Source organism: Delphinus delphis, chromosome 15 (genome assembly GCF_949987515.2).
Source record: "Delphinus delphis chromosome 15, mDelDel1.2, whole genome shotgun sequence".
Lineage (NCBI taxonomy): Eukaryota > Metazoa > Chordata > Mammalia > Artiodactyla > Delphinidae > Delphinus > Delphinus delphis.
In genome coordinates, this window is record NC_082697.1 from 3971738 (window position 1) to 3984643 (window position 12906).

Sequence of the window (12906 nt, forward strand, 5' to 3'; positions counted from 1 at the left end):
GGCGCGACGTCACGCCTGCCTCTGCTGCCGCAGGCCCGCCCCGCCTCCGTGCCCGCCCCGCCTCCGTGCCCCTCCCTCCCCCGGCCTGAGTGCGCCAGAGCCCCCGAATCAGCGGCTCCTTTAACCCTGTCCTGTCTGAGCAAAGAACAGATGCCCTCCGGCGACCTACACACAGAGGCGGGGCCAAATCCAAAGCTGAGCCCCGGGAGCTGTGCGAACAAAGAAGAGAAAGGGAAATCTCTCCCAGCAGCCTCAGGGGCAGCGGATTAAAGCTCCACAATCAACTTGATGTACCTGCACCTGTGGAATACATGAATAGACAACGGATCATCCCAAATTGAGGAGGTGGACTTTGGAGCAAGATTTATGATTTTTTTCCCCTTTTCATCTTTTTGAGAGTGTGTATGTGTATGCTTCTCTGTGAGATTTTGTCTGTATACTCTGCTTCCACCATTTGTCCCAGGGTTCTATCCATCCTTTTTTTTCTCTCTTAATAATTATTTTTTTATTTTAATAACTTTATTATATTTTATCTTACTTTATTTTATTTTACTTTATCTTCTTTCTTTCTTCTTTTCCTTCCTTCCCTCCCTCCTTCCTTCCCTCCCTCCTTCCTTCCTTCCTCCCTCCCTCCATGCCTCCCTCCTTTCTTTCTTTCTTTCTACTTCTAATAATTCTTTCTTTCTACTTTTTCTCCCTTTTTTTCTGAGCCGTGTGGATGAAAGGCTCTTGGTGCTGCAGCCAGGAATCAGTGCTGTGCCTCTGAGGTGAGAGAGCCAACTTCAGGACACTGTTCCACAAGAGACCTCCCAGATCCACATATCAAACGGCAAAAATCTCCCAGAGATCTCCATCTCAACACCAGCACCCAGCTTCACTCAACGACCAGCAAGCTACAGTGCTGGACATCCTATGGCAAACAACTAGTAAGACAGGAGCACAACCCCACCCATTAGCAGAGAGGCTGCCCCAAATCATAATAAGTCCACAGAAACCCCAAAACACACCACCAGACGTGGACCTACCCACCAGAAAGACAAGATCCAGCCTCATCCACCAGAACAGAGGCACTAGTCCCCCCACCAGGAAGCCTACACAACCCACTGAACAAACCTTAGCCACTGGGGACAGACATCAAAAACAACGGGAACTACGAACCTGCAGCCTGCAAAAAGGACACCCCAAAAACAGTAAGTTAAACAAAATGAGAAGGCAGAGAAACTCACAGCAGATGAAGGAGCAAGATAAAAACCCACCAGACCTAACAAATGAAGAGGAAATGGGCAGTCTACCTGAAAAAGAATTCAGAATAATGATAGTAAAGATGATCCAAAATCTGGGAAATAGAATAGACAAAATGCAAGAAACATTTAACAAGGACCTAGAAGAACTAAAGATGAAACAAACAATGATGAACAACACAATAAATGAAATGAAAAATACTCTAGATGGGATCAATAGCAGAATAACTGAGGCAGAAGAACGGATAAGTGACCTGGAAGTTAAAAGAGTGGAAATAACTACTGCAGAGCAGAATAAAGAAAAAAGAATGAAAAGAACTGAGGACAGTCTCAGAGACCTCTGGGACAATATTAAATGCACCAACATTTGAATTATAGGGGTTCCAGAAGAAGAAGAGAAAAAGAAAGGGACTGAGAACATATTTGAAGAGATTATAGTTGAAAACTTCCCTAATATGGGAAAGGAAATAGTTAATCAAGTCTAGGAAGCACAGAGAGTCCCATACAGGATAAATCCAAGGAGAAACATGCCAAGACACATATTAATCAAACTGTCAAAAATTAAATACAAAGAAAACATATTAAAAGCAGCAAGGGAAAAACAACAAATAACACCCAAGGGAATCCCCATAAGGTTAACAGCTGGTCTTTCAGCAGAAACTCTGCAAGCCAGAAGGGACTGGCAGGACATATTTAAAGTGATGAAGGAGAAAAACCTGCAACCAAGATTACTGTACCCAGCAAGGATCTCATTCAGATTTGATGGAGAAATTAAAGCTGTTACAGACAAGCAAAAGCTGAGAGAGTTCAGCACCACAAAACCAGCTCTACAACAACTGCTAAAGCAACTTGTCTAGGCAAGAAACACAAGAGAAGGAAAAGACCTACAATAATGAACCCAAAACAATTAAGAAAATGGGAATAGGAACATGCATATCGATAATTACCTTAAATGTAAATGGACTAAATGCTCCCACCAAAAGACACAGATTGGCTGAATGGATACAGAAACAAGACCCATATATTTGCTGTCTACAAGAGACCCACTTCAGACCTAGAGACACATACAGACTGAAAGTAAGGAGATGGAAAAAGATATTTCATGCAAATGGAAACTAAAAGAAAGCTGGAGTAGCAATTCTCATATCAGACAAAATAGACTTTAAAATAAAGACTATTAGAAGAGACAAAGAAGGACACTACATAATGATCAAGGGATCGATCCACGAAGAAGATATAACAATTGTAAATATTTATGCACCCAACATAGGAGCACCTCAATACATAAGGCAAATACTAACAGCCATAAAAGGGGAAATCAACAGGAACACATTCATAGTAGAGGACTTTAACACCCCACTTTTACCAATGGACAGCTCATCCAAAATGAAAATAAATAAGGAAACACAAGCTTTAAATGATACATTAAACAAGATGGACTTAATTGATATTTATAGAACATTCCATCCAAAAACAACAGAATACACATTTTTCTCTACTGCTCATGGAACATTCTCCAGGATAGATCATATCTTGGGTCACAAATCAAGCCTTGGTAAATTTAAGAAAATTGAAATTGTATCAAGTATCTTTTCCGACCACAACGCTATGAGTCTAGATATCAATTACAGGAAAAGATCTGTAAAAAATACAAACACATGGAGGCTAAACAATACACTACTTAATAATGAAGTGATCACTGAAGAAATCAAAGAGGAAATTTAAAAATACCTAGAAACAAATGACAATGGAGACACGACAACCCAAAATCTATGGGATGCAGCAAAAGCAGTTCTAAGAGGGAAGTTTATAGCAATACAATCCTACCTTAAGAAACAGGTAAGAACAGGAAACATCTCGAATAAACAACCTAACCTTGCACCTAAAGCAATTAGAGAAAGAAGAACAAAAAAAACCCAAAGTTAACAGAAGGAAAGAAATCATAAAGATCAGATCAGAAATAAATGAAAAAGAAATGAAGGAAACGATAGCAAAGATCAATAAAACTAAAAGCTGGTTCTTTGAGAAGATAAACAAAATTGATAAACCATTAGCCAGACTCATCAAGAAAAAACGGGAGAAGACTCAAGTCAATAGAATTAGAAATGAAAAAGGAGAAGTAACAACTGACATTGCAGAAATACAAAAGATCATGAGAGATTACTACAAGCAACTCTATGCCAATAAAATGGACAACCTAGAAGAAATGGACAAATTCTTAGAAAGGCACAACCTGCCAAGACTGAATCAGGAAGAAATAGAAAATATGAACAGACCAATCACAAGCACTGAAATTGAAACTGCGATTAAAAATCTTCCAACTAACAAAAGCCCAGGGCCAGATGGCTTCACAGGCGAATTCTATCAAACATTTAGAGAAGAGATAACACCCATCCTTCTCAAACTTCCAAAATATAGCAGAGGGAGGAACACTCCCAAACTCATTCTACGAGGCCACCATCACCCTGATACCAAAACCAGACAAGGATGTCACAAAGAAAGAAAACTACAGGCCAATATCACTGATGAACATAGATGCAAAAATCTTCAACAAAATACTAGCAAACAGAATCCAACAGCACATTAAAAGGATCATACACCATGATCAAGTGGGGTTTATTCCAGGAATGCAAGGATTCTTCAATATACGCAAATCAATCAACGTGATACACCATATTAACAAACTGAAGGAGAAAATCCATATGATCATCTCAATAGATGCAGAGAAAGCTTTCGACAAAATTCAACATCCATTTATGATAAAAACCCTGCAGAAAGTAGGCATAGAGGGAACTTTCCTCAACATAATAAAGGCCATATATGACAAACCCACAGCCAACATCGTCCTCAATGGTGAAAAACTGAAAGCATTTCCACTAAGATCAGGAACAAGACAAGGTTGCCCACTCTCACCACTATTATTCAACATAGTTTTGGAAGTTTTAGCCACAGCAATCAGAGAAGAAAAGGCAATAAAAGGAATCCAAGTTGGAAAAGAAGAAGTAAAGCTGTCACTGTTTGCAGACGACATGATACTATACATAGAGAATCCTAAAGATGCTACCAAAAAACTACTAGAGCTAATCAATGAATTTGGTAAAGTAGCAGGATACAATATTAATGCACAGAAATCTCTTGCATTCCTATACACTAATGATGAAAAATCTGAAAGTGAAATCAAGAAAACACTCCCATTTACCATTGCAACAAAAAGAATAAAATATCTAGGAATAAACCTACCTAAGGAGACAAAAGACCTGTATGCAGAAAGTTATAAGACACTGATGAAAGAAATTCAAGATGATACAAATAGATGGAGAGATATACCATGTTCTTGGATTGGAAGAATCAACATTGTGAAAATGACTCTACTACCCAAAGCAATCTACAGATTCAATGCAATCCCTATCAAACTACCACTGGCATTTTTCACAGAACTAGAACAAAAAATTTCACAATTTGTATGGAAACACAAAAGACCCCAAATAGCCAAAACAATCTGGAGAACGAAAAACGGAGCTGGAAGAATCAGGCTCCCTGACTTCAGACTATACTACAAAGTTACAGTAATCAAGACAGTATGATACTGGCACAAAAACAGAAAGATAGATCAATGGAACAGGATAGAAAGCCTAGAGATAAACCCACGCACATATGGTCACCTTGTCTTTGATAAAGGAGGCAGGAATGTACAGTGGAGAAAGGACAGCCTCTTCAATAAGTGGTGTTGCGAAAACTGGACAGGTACATGTAAAAGTATGAGATTAGATCACTCCCTAACACCATACACAAAAATAAGCTCCAAATGGATTAAAGACCTAAATGTAAGGCCAGAAACTATCAAACTCTTAGAGGAAAACATAGGCAGGACACTCTATGACATAAATGACAGGAAGATCCTTTTTGACCCACCTCCTAGAGAAATGGAAGTAAAAACAAAAATAAACAAATGAGACCTAATGAAACTTCAAATCTTTTGCACAGCAAAGGAAACCATGAACAAGACCAAAAGACAACCCTCAGAATGGGAGAAAATATTTGCAAATGAAGCACGTGACAAAGGATTAATCTCCAAAATTTATAAGCAGCTCATGCAGCTTAATAACAAAAAACCAAACAACCCAATCCAAAAATGGGCAGAAGACCTAAATAGACATTTCTCCAAAGAAGATATACAGACTGCCAACAAACACATGAAAGAATGCTCAACATCACTAATCATTAGAGAAATGCAAATCAAAACTACAATGAGATATCATCTCACACCAGTCAGAATGGCCATCATCAAAAAATCTAGAAACAATAAATGCTGGAGAGGGTGTGGAGAAAAGGGAACCCTCTTGCACTGTTGGGGGGAATGTAAATTGATACAGCCACTGTGGAGAACAGTATGGAGGTTCCTTAGAAAACTACAAATAGAACTACCATATGACCCAGCAATCCCACTACTGGGCATATACCCTGAGAAAACCATAATTCAAAGAGTCATGTACCAAAATGTTCATTGCAGCTCTATTTACAATAGCCAGGACATGGAAGCAACCTAAGTGTCCATCATCGGATGAATGGATAAAGAAGATGTGGCACATACATACAATGGAATATTGAATATTGAAACGAAATTGAGCTATTTGTAATGAGGTGGATAGACCTAGAGTCTGTCATACAGAGTGAAGTAAGTCTGAAAGAAAGAGACAAATACCATATGCTAACACATATATATGGAATTTAAGAAAAAAAAATGTCATGAAGAACCTAGGGGTAAAACAGGAATAAAGACACAGACCTACTAGAGAATGGACTTGAGGATATGGGGAGGGGGAAGGGTAAGCTGTGACAAAGTGAGAGAGAGGCATGGACATATATACACTACCAAACGTAAGGCAGATAGCTAGTGGGAAGCAGCTGCATAGCACAGGGAGATCAGCTCGGTGCTTTGTGACCGCCTGGAGGGGTGGGATAGGGAGGGTGGGAGGGAGGGAGACGCGAGAGGGAAGAGATATGGGAACATATGTATATATATATAACTGATTCATTTTGTTGTAAAGCACAAGCTAGCACACCATTGCAAAGCAATTATACTCCAATAAAGATGTTAAAAAATAAATAAATAAAACTGATCTTTAGAATCTCTACCAAGATTTAGAAAGGAAAAAGGAGAGAAGACACAAATTACCAACACCAGGAATGAAACAGAATATCATGACTGACCCTGTAAGTATCAAAAGGACAGCACAGGGATACCATGAATAACTCTATCCATATACATTCAATAACTTAAATAAAATGAACCAACTTCTCAAAAAGCACAAATTAGCAAAAGTCACCACATACGAAACAGATCATTTGAATAGCAGTGTAACTATTAAGCAGACAAAATTTGTAATTTTAAAACTCCCCCAAAAGCAGTCTTCAGGTCCTAATGGACCCGAAGAATTCTGCCTAGAGTTTAAAGAAAAATTAACAACAGTTCTACAAAATTTCTTCCAGGAAACAGAAGAGGAGAGAGCATTTCCCCATTAATTTCATGAAACTAGGTATTACCGTAACACCAAAACCAGACAAAGACAGTCCAAAAAAACAAACAAACAAACTACAGAGCACTATCTCTTCATGAATATAGATGCAAAATCCTTCACAAAATGTCAGCAAATAGATTCTACAATATAGAAAGAATTACACATCATGACCCAGGGCCCCAGGGCCTCAACAGTGTAATCCACCATGTTTACAGGGCAAAGAAAAAAAATCACATGATTTATCAATTGCTGGAGAAAAAGCTCCTGATACAAGTCAACACCCATTCATAATAAAATCTCTCAGAAAATAGGAATAGGGACTTGCCTGGTGGTCCAGTGGTAAAGAATCTGCCTTACAATGCAGGGGACACGGGTTCAATCCCTGGTCAGGGAAGTAAGATCCCACATGCCGCGGGGAAACTAAACCCAGGTCACAACTACTGAGCTCATGTGCCTCAACTAGAGAGCCCGCGTGCCACAAAGCACAGAGCCCACGTGCTCTATAGCCCGTGTGCCACAACTAGACAGAGAAAACCCACATGCCACAACTAGAGAGAAGCCCATGCACCACAACGAAAGATCCCACATGCCGCAACTGAGACCCAACACAGCCAAAATAAATAAATAAAATTAATAAATAATTAATTTTTTTAAAAAAAGGAAAAGAAAATAGAAATAGGGGGAAAGCTTCTCGACTTGATGAAGCATCTAAAAACGTTACCCTTTACGGCAGAAAACTGAATACTTCCTCCCAAAGATCAGGAATGAGACAGAGATGCAACCCAGCCCTTTCACATAACATAGATATGCAAATTCCAGCCAGTGCGACAAAGCAAGAAAGGCAATAAAGGACATACAGACAAGAGAGGAGGAAATAAAACCTGTCCCTAATTGCAGATGACATGATTGTCTACGTAGAAAATCCCAAGGAAAAAAAATTTTTTCTAGAACTAATAGGCAAGTTCAGCAAAGTCTTGAGATACAAAAATCAATCCTACTTATATATACTAGCAATGAATAGTTGGAAACCCAAATTTTAAATGCAATACCATTTGTAATCACTCAAGAAATTGAAATACTTAAATGTAAAACTAACAAAACATACCCAGGACCTATTTACAAAACACTGATGAAAAACTCAAAGAAAATCTAAATAAATAAGAGGTAGATTATGTCATGGATTGGAAGACTGAACATAGTAAAGATGTCAGTTCTCCCCAAATTGATCTACAGGTTTAATTCAATTCCTATCAAAATCCCAGTAAGATTTTTTTGGTGGGCATAGACAAGATTATTCGAAAATTTATAGAGAAAGGAAAAGGAACTAGAATAAATCAGTTTTGAAAAAGCATAATAAAATGGGAGGCATCAGTCTAAATTTTCAATAAATTTGAAAACTTATTACAGAGCTACAGTAATGAAGACAGTGTCATATCAGCAGAGGAACAGACACATAGATCAATTGAACAGAACTGTTTTAAAAAACAGAAAAAGACTCACACAAATAGGCCCAACAGATTTTTAACAAAGGTTCAAAAGCAATCTGGTGGAGGGAGGGTAACCTTTTCAACAAATGGTGCTGGAGTAATTGACATACATAGACAGAAAGAATAACCTCAACTAAACCTCACACCTTACTTATACAAACATTAACTCTAAATGGGAAACAAGCTTAAATGGAAACTGTAAAACTGTAAAGCTCTAGAAAAAAAAAAAAATAGGAGAAAATCTTCAGAATCCAGGGCATAGGAAAGAGTTCTCAGACTTGATGCCAAAAGCATGTCCCACAGGAAGAAAAATTTATAAACTGGACCCCATCAAAATTAAAAATATTTGCTCTACAAGAGCCCCTGCTTTGAAGAGGATGAAAACACCCGCTACAGACCAGGAGAAAATATTCGTAAACCATATATCTGACCAGGGACTCGGATCTAGAGTATAAAAACTTAACATTAAAAAAAATTCAAACTATACTCCAATATAAAATAAAAATTAAATTAAAAAAATTCAACAACAATCCAATCAGAAAATGAGCAAAAACACGAAGAGACACGTCGCCAAAGATATACAGATGGAAACAAGCACATGAAAAGGCGTTCAGCACCATTAACCATCAGAGAAATGCAAATGAAAGCCACAGCGAGCTGTCACTGCACACCCATCAGAATGGCGGAAATGAAAACCAGTGATGACACCAAGAGCAGGCGAGGATGCGGAAATATGAGATGATTAGCTGGTGTGGATATGAAGTGGAAAGGCCATTCTGGAAAAAAGTTAGGCAGTTTCTTTAAAAAAAAAAAAAAATCATGCCACTACAATTCAACCCGGGAATTACACTCCTGGCCTTTTATTCCAGAGAAATGAAAACTTAAGTTCACACAGGAGCCTGTACACAAATGTTCATGGTAGCTTTATGTGTAATAGCTGAAAATTGGAATCAGCCCTGATGTCCTTCAACAGATAAATAGTTAAACCAGCTGTGGAACATCTATATTATAGAATATACTCAGCAATCCAAAGGAGTGAACAATTTTGAGAATTGAGAATTATGCTGAATTATGAGAATTATGAGAATTATGCTGCATGAAAAAATCCAGACCCAAAGGCCACACACTGTAATTTCATTTATATAACATTCTTCTTCTTTTCTATATTTTATTTTACTTTTTCCATTTTTTTATTGACATGTAGTTGATGTATAATCTTATATAAAAATTACAGGGGTACAATACAATGATTCACAATTTTTGAAGGTTATACTTCATTTAGTTAGTATAAAATATTGGTTATATTCCCGTGTTGTACAATATATCCTTGTAGCTTATTTTATACCCAATCGTTTGTACCTCTTAATCCCCTCCCCCTCTATTGCCCTTCCCCCTTCCCTCTCCCCACTGGTAACCACTAGTTTGTTCCCTGTATCTGTGAGTCTGCTTCTTTTTTGTTTTATTCACTAGTTTGTTGTATTTTTTAGATTCCACATATACATGATATCATACACTCTGTCTTTCTCTGTGTGACATTTCACTCAGCATAATGCCCTCCAAGCCCATCCGTGTTGCTGCTAATGGCAAAATTTCATTATTTTGATGGCTGAGTAATATTCCATTGTATATATATGCACCACATCTTCTGTATCCGTTCATCCAATGTCCATTGATGGACATTTAGGTTGCTTCCATGTCTTGGCAATTGTAAATAACGCTGCTATGAACACTGGGGTGTGTGGATCTTTTAGAATTAGTGGTTTTGTTTCTTTCAAATATATACCCAGGGGTAGAATGGCTGGGTCATAGGGTAGTTCTATTTTTTCATTTATATAACATTCTTGAAATGACAAATTATGGAACTGGAGAACAGATGAAAAGTTACCAGGGGTTGAGAGGAAGAGAGCAGGAGGGAAGTGGGTGTGGCCATGAGAGATCCCTGTGGTGATGGAAATAGTTTGTATCTCGACTGTATCAATATGCAGGTTGTGATTTGCAAGATGTTACCATGGGGGGGGGAGAACTGGGTAAAAGGTACATGGGCTCCCTCTGGATTATTTCTTACAACTGCATGTGAATCTACAATTATCTCAAAACAAAAAAGCCTAATAAATAGTAAATAAATAAATCAAAAGAGAGGGCACTGAAACAGGAAACAACCTTCACAGTGTGTGAGTCCGTGTTATTTACTGCAGCATCTAGAGTTGACCTAAAACCACGTCCCTAGGCCTGGGCTGCCCTTGGAGAAACACTGACTCAACACACATCATTTTCCTTGGCTTTGTTTCCTTTGGGTCCACTCACTTGCCCTCAGGTACCCTTATATCAGAGGACATTTGACATCACCGCCATATATGGAGAGGCTCCGCCATTGTATGAATGCAAATAATCGTCGTGAAAATACAACGATAGCAACGAAGACCCTCAAAGACCTCTCACTTGGTTGCAAGTCAAAGCAGGGAGAAGGTTGCCTACGGATGCCCCCAGCGGACTCTGCAGAGATTCCTGAACGCAACCATTCACATCATCAACCATTCAACCATCCCTGCCGAGCCACACCCAGGAGGATTGAATACCCAGACCTCAGAGACGAGACCTGTCTTTGAACCTGTGCTCTGCTCCTTTCAAACTCTATGACTTTGTAAATTATTTTTTAAAGTAATGTAAAACATCATTTTTTTTTTTGGCCACGCTGCGTGGCTTGCAGGATCTTGGTTCCCCAACCAGGGATTGAACCCCGGCCCACAGCAGTGAAAGCCCCGTGTCCTAACCACTGGTGCACCAGGGAATTCCCAAACTCAATGACTTTGAATAAGTCACCGTGACTTTCAAGCCATGTTTTCATTCTTTAGAGGGTGGGGCTCATGTCCACTTGTTCAAAGGACTAGACAACCAGTGAATGTATGGGTGGTACGCATTCCACGTTGGGATTTTCCCCCTTAATCACACACAGACCTCCCCACCTCCTTCCACTGTCTTGGTTCTCTGCATACATGCTTGTGGTTTCTACCACGAGAAAGGCCTCTGGCTGATACCCGTTTGCCCCTCCTGGTGGCCTCATTTCCTCTCGGCAACTAGGCAGTGATTATTTAGGTTTTGGGAGGTTCCCCTCCCCCGACTTCCTGGTCAAAGTAAAACTGAGGAAGCAACCCTTCATCTCCTGGCTTCTCAAAATCTTCCCACAGCCCCCAAGCCTTCTGCAGAAGCTAAACACTTGCTCTGATGGATATCAGTCTTGTGATCCTAAAAGCTTGCCCTTAGCTGGGGCAATAGAATTAGGGTAGTTAACAAGCACATTATTTTAAACCGACCCTGACGTTTATTCTGCTTTTCCCAGTCAGCTGATGTTATCGGTTTTCTAAGTTGCATCCTGTCTCCCCTTGCATTCTGGCAGATAACATCTCTGCTTTCATTCTCACAGAAAGATTTGCTACGGGAACAGAGGAGCCAGCCACCTCTCAGAATATGGGCTCCAGGGCTTATCTGACAGACCCTCCAGCTCTTAGCTATTCTGGATGAAGGGAAGCCAAATATATGTATAAATACGTGGTCCAGGGTCCAGGGTCCCTTGTAAATCTCGTTGAAAAATGCTACCCTTGGGTGGTTGAACAGTAGAAATGCTAAAAATAGTGTCGCTATCAAATACCTTGATATTTAGATTATACTGTATGTTTTATTTTTCTAACCCTTGGGCTAATAGAACTGATGTTTCTAACCAATTCACACCTTCAGTTTAATTAGGTCCATCATTGCAAAAAAAAAAAAGAACTGCTTATAAAGCAACGAATTTCCTTGTAGGTTGTTCTGTGTTCAGTAGAACACGGATTGTGGACTCAGTTTCTGACAGCCGTTATGATTTGCAGTAAATATTCTGACAAAAATAACAGTTGTGACAGGCACACAAGACAATTACTGAACTGGGTCAGGCCCAGTTTTGCGTAGCATTTTCTTTTTAACTGCACGCTTGAAGGTAAATATATCATTAAGAGCACAACGTAAAAAAGAGTTGTTTATTTTTAACTAGGATCTTCTACAGACTTATCTTGTGGAGTATGTTACATACCTTGATGAAGAGAGATGTACTTGCAGCCAGTGGTGCTCCGATTCAAACACGAATGACCTGGCCTGAAACTGGGGAGACATCCATAGCCCCAGAAAAGACAAGTGGGCAGGCGCCCCAGAGCAGAGAGGCACTGGCCCAGCCCTCCTCCCACTCTCTTTGCTGAGACGGCCGTCTCAGGCATCCTCTCTGGTCGCTACTCTGCAGGCAGCATCTCAGAGGACAGAGGCATCCTCCCTGCATCTTAGAAAATAAAATAAAAGAGGATGGCCTCCCATGGCTTGGCCTTTGAGTCAACGCCGGGTTTAACTGAGAAAAGCACCATTTTGAACCACCTGGAGGAGATGCAAGCAGAGACGAAACTTGGGCTGGCTCAGAAACAGGAAGTCAATTCTTTTCTATACATCACTTAATGTCACAGTAGCAACGCTTAGAAAACAGGAAGAGAGAGCTGCAGAGACGGGGAAGAAAATACAGCTCAGCTGAGGCCTTTAGTAATTGTGACTATTGATCTAGCAACCCGGCCACCGAGCCTGCTGCTGGGAAATGAAGGTGTGGCACCCAGTGCATCAGAGATATGGTTATTCTGTGGAGGCTGG

The 12906-nt window shown here is 39.7% G+C and overlaps 1 protein-coding gene across 1 annotated transcript in view; it reads right to left on the reverse strand.

The window, feature by feature from the left end:
• ZNF831 (zinc finger protein 831) overlaps positions 1-12594 on the reverse strand; it is a 111992-nt gene extending 99398 nt beyond the window's left edge. The window contains exon 1 of the mRNA XM_060033321.1: positions 12311-12594. The gene's annotated coding sequence lies outside the window, so the exon portion shown is untranslated. The remainder of the gene's footprint in view (positions 1-12310) is intronic.
• Positions 12595-12906: the final 312 nt, after the last annotated feature.